Below are 4,824 nucleotides of genomic sequence, written 5' to 3' on the forward strand. Positions count from 1 at the left end.
GGAGGGGGCTGCGGGGCTGAGCCGGGGGGCGCCGCCGCCTCAGGCCGCGTGATGTCAGCGGCGGCCGGCGCGCGGGGGGCGGGGGGGGGGGACACCGCGGCGGCCTCAGCCAATGGGGCGGCGGGGCGGGAGCGCCCGCGGGCCGGCCAGCCAATGGGAAGCGAGCTGCGGTGGGAGCCGGCGGCGCGTGCTTCGCGCGGAGGCTGCGGCGCGGACGCCACCCGGGGCTCAGCGGCGGCGACGGGCAAGCATCTGGGTCCTCCGGAGCTGCCCCGCTGTGCCGGAGAGGCCCCGGGTGCGTCGGGCAGAAGAAGCGTGGTCCCCTCCAGACCCGAGTAGTGTCCGGGTTGGATCACCAAGCTGGGAGCGCCTCCCCCGCGGCTCCGGGGAGGCCCGCCTCGAGCTCGCGCGCCTTTGTCCCCGGATCCCAAAGCGAGCTGCCCCGCCCTGGCAGCCAGGGCCCCACCTCCTCCGCATCAGTCGAGGGCAGACCCCCAACCGGAAGCATCTACATACATGCCTCATGCCCCTGCCGCCAGAACCCCCAAAGTGCTATGCCAATCCCACGTCCCAAATTGTCAGCAAGACCCCATAGGGCATGCTGGGCGACCCGCTAAGATGTGGCCACCCCTCTGTACAAGCTGTTTGTGCCCCCTTCCCCTGGACAGCCCTGATAGCCTTTAAGGTTTGAATTGGTAGAGCATCAAGGCAAGATAGTCACTTTCAGTCTGTCCCTTTTGAACTGTTCTTTGGAGACTTTGGAAAGACCTATGCGTGGCCTATGGGGGAAGAGTTCCCAAATAAAAAGGGAAAAGGGGGATCCAGTAGAGCAGACCTTGGACTTTCATGTACACACACACACACACACACAAAGGGGATCCAGTAGAGCAGACCCAGGACTTCCGTGTGTACACACACACACACACACACACACACACACACACACACACCCCGAACTACTCTATGATGCTGAAAGTTGACATCATGCTGAAACAGGTCAAATTCTTGCTGATCAGTCTCCCCTCCAGGGAAACAACAAAAACATAAACAACAACAAAAAACCCAAAACCCCATCAAACCCACAAACATAGAGATGTCTGTAATTGAGCAATGACATCTTCTGCCTGCCCAAGCTTCTCACTGGTGTGTGTGTGTGTGTGTGTGTACACACGAAGTCCAAGGTCTGCTCTACCGGATCCCCTTTGTGTGTGTGTGTGTGTGTGTGTGTGTGTGTGTGTACACGAAGTCCAAGGTCTGCTCTACTGGATCCCCTTTGTGTGTGTGTGTGTGTGTGTGTGTGTGTGTGTGTGTGTGTGTGTTATGGAGTTTGCAAGGGAAGTATGGTTTAAGTTTTTTGTTGTTGTTACATTTTATTTTATTTGTGTGTTGTGGGGGTCTCCTGTGACACCAGATGATTTCAGAAGTCAAAGGACAACTTACAGAAGACTTGACGTCAGTTGTGTGGGTTTGAGGGCTAGAACTCAGTTCATCAAGATTGGCAGGCACCTTTACCCTGCCGTCTGCCCCCCCCCTTTTTTTGGTTTTTCAAGACAGAGTTTCTCTGTGTAGTTTTGCACCTTTTCTGGAACTCACTTTGGAGACCAGGCTGTCCTCGAACTCACAGAGATCCTCTGCCTCTGCCTCTGCCTCCCGAGTGCCGGGATTAAATTAGGCCTGTGCCACCATCACTCGGCTCACCCCAGAACTTCCAGTTACCAAGGCTGGCCGTGAATTTCTGATTCCCCTGCCTCTGCCTCCCAAGTGTATTTTGCATTTTCATTCATTTTTAGCAGTAACCAACTGACTCTGTGCTGAAGTTACTTATGAACAATTGCCTTGGTTTTCTCCAAGGTCTCCTGGATGACAGGAACCCACTCCTATCATTCATATTGGCTGATACTGAGGAGGGTCAAGTCCCTGCTCCAGACACCCTCATCCAGGTCCGAAGGCTCCATGACGGAGTTTGGAGCTCTGCCTGCAGCCTCTGGCCCTCACCGCTAGGCTTCCAAGGTACCTTAGGGAGGGAACTGGAGCCATACTCATTTTTCTACACACAGATCATTCCTTGCAGGTGCCAGGTGCCAGGACAATACTAGGGAATCTATAACCACATTCTTTGGGAGATGGAGAAAGGAGGACTAGGAACTCCTGCATAGTGAGTTCAAGGCTAGCCTGGGCTATATGAAACCTTGCCTCATACAGAACAATGAAAACCACAGACAGAAAAACAAACAAAAGCAACATTTCTCACTGTGCTGCCCACCTCAGTACTGTTGATTACGAGATCCTCTGTCTGGGACTCTGTAGAGATGGCTCATCTTCTTGCTCTTACAAAGGACCTAGGTTTGATCCCCAGCACCCACACAGTGCCTCACAACCGGCTGTAACACCAGTTCCAGGGGATCCGATGCCCTCTTTGACCGTAGGCACCAGGCACTGTACACTGTACACTGTGCACTGTGCACTGTACACTGTACACTGTGCACTGTACACTGTACACTGTGCGCAAACAGACATTCAAGGAAAACACTCATACAGGCCCAGGGCCAGCGGTGCACGGCTTTAATCTCAGCACTTGGGAGGCAGAGGCAGGGGAATATCTGTGAGTTTGAGGCCAGCCTGGTCTGCAAAATTAGTTCTAGAACAGCTAGGGATACACAGTGAAATCTTGTCTTGAAAAAAAAGGAAGATGGGAATGAATCCCTGTTTAGGTTCCAAACAGGCAGGAGTAGGACTAGAACAGACAAAGGAATTTTTTTAAAGATTTATTTATACATATAAATATAATATAATTTATTCATACATATAAATATAAACATAAGAAAGGGATAACTACTTTGGAGAAAGGTCTGGATTAACAAGAGTTTCTGTGACTTGAGTTTGAATTCTAGTCTACAATCTAACTGCACTGATACAGTTTGGGAAGGAGCCTTAGTCAGTGCCTAGGACAAAGGTGAGGTAATTGGCTAATCTCTCCAAGGAGCCTGGGCTGGAGCTGCAGAGGCCTGTGTTTCTCCCTGGACCTTCCTTAGCTCTGTTCTGTTCACTCACTGGAGATCTGGGCCAAGGAGAATGCCTGAGGGAGAAGACTCAGAGGAGAGGAAAAATCCAGAAGTGGCTGCTATCAAGCGAGCTATAAAAATGCTTTTAACTTGAAAACCTGATCCAGGGAGGGTCGAACTCTGTGTAGGAAAATTATGTGTGAATACCAAGCATCTGGCCTCATTTATGTAAATACCCATTCTTCACCATCCCTTGAGAGAACCCAGCCTTCCAGGGTCTCGGGATTCCTTTAAGCATCCATGGAAGACAGAAGTAAAGGCCCAGAATTGCATCAGGTCCTAACCCTTCTCAGTCACAGTTGAGGGAAGAAAAAGACGGTGGCCACACAGGCCACGTGAACCCTGGGACAGCTAGTTCCTGTCCTGAGCTTTCCATCTTGTTCCTTTTGGCTGCCCTGGTTTCAGCCCAGATGTGCTTTTTCCACACTCAACACCACATGTGCTCATTTCAGCTGTCCCCCCAACAGGAAGAGCAGGGAGCCTGCAGGCCGCAGCTGACAGATACTGCACTGGAGCACGGCATTCCCTAGGCAGCAGGCCAGGGAGGCCACTGATGCCTCAGGAGGTCTGTTAGGAGTTCACACAGGACCCTGCCACTGGGCCAGAAGATGAGGGGCTGGGTCCATCTGAAGAAAACAGATGTCTCTCAAAGCCAGGATCTGCTCAGCAACACACGTGCTCTGATCCCTTTCTTGGGGGTTGGCTTCAGCCCACATCGGGCTGGGCAGACAATATAGTTAGTAGAGTACTTGCCTCCAAAGCTAGGACATGAATTTGATTCCCAGAACCCACATAAAAATGCCCAGCATGGTGGCAAGTGCTTGTCTAGTACCGGGAGACAAGTGACTGGAGGATTCCTAGATAACTAGCCGCTAGCCTAACCTATATGATGCACTCCAGACCAAGGAGAGATACTGTTCAACCCCAGTGTAGTGTCAGGAACACTGTCCTCCCTTGAAACAGTGTCTCTCATTGGTGGACAGTGTTCCTGAGACTACACTGGGGTTATTCTCTGGCCTACCCCTGCACACACACGCCGCTGTACTCTCACAAACACACACAACTCACACTTGTAGTATCATCTGCAGATAGTTGTACATCTTGCTCACATGAGCAGCCTGTACTAACACTGGAAGTAGTCTGTTCCTAAAGGCTTTGGGACCTCCGACCAAAGCTCACTGTTTCAGGACAGTAGGATGACAGCAATTGGTCCTTCCTTCTTTAGTTTGATTAGTTTGGAGACAGGCAAGCTACATCTTGCCATGTAGCTCAGACTGGCCTTGAACTTGCAGAAATCATCCTGCCTCAGCCTCCCAAGTACTGGGATTACAAGCATGTACCCTATACCTGGACCCCATGTGGCCTCTTGTCAGATATGAATTTATCTTTGTTACAAGTGGTAACAAAGATGTCAGGTGGTCCTCCAACACAGAACTGTTCCAATGGCTGCAAGCCTCAGTTGGCTCTATGACTTGACTCACTTTTCCAGCCAAGAGCAAAATGGACAACGGTGTTTATACAGCCCTGAGTAGCAGGGACTAGTGAGAGGTGAGGGAGGCTTCTCCAAGGTGGACAGACCTCACTCTTAGCATCATGGTCCCCATGAAGCCTCCCGTGCCTTGCTGTGTTGCTGGCCTGTTGCCCAGGCATCAGGCATTGGAAAAGAGAAGGTCCTCAGATATTATTTCTGCTCAGGATTACTCTGAAGAAACTAGGGATGAATATAATGGATCTATGAGAACATCACAATGAAGCTGGACAT

The sequence above is a fragment of the Peromyscus maniculatus genome, chromosome 8, assembly GCF_049852395.1.
Source record: "Peromyscus maniculatus bairdii isolate BWxNUB_F1_BW_parent chromosome 8, HU_Pman_BW_mat_3.1, whole genome shotgun sequence".
NCBI lineage: Eukaryota > Metazoa > Chordata > Mammalia > Rodentia > Cricetidae > Peromyscus > Peromyscus maniculatus.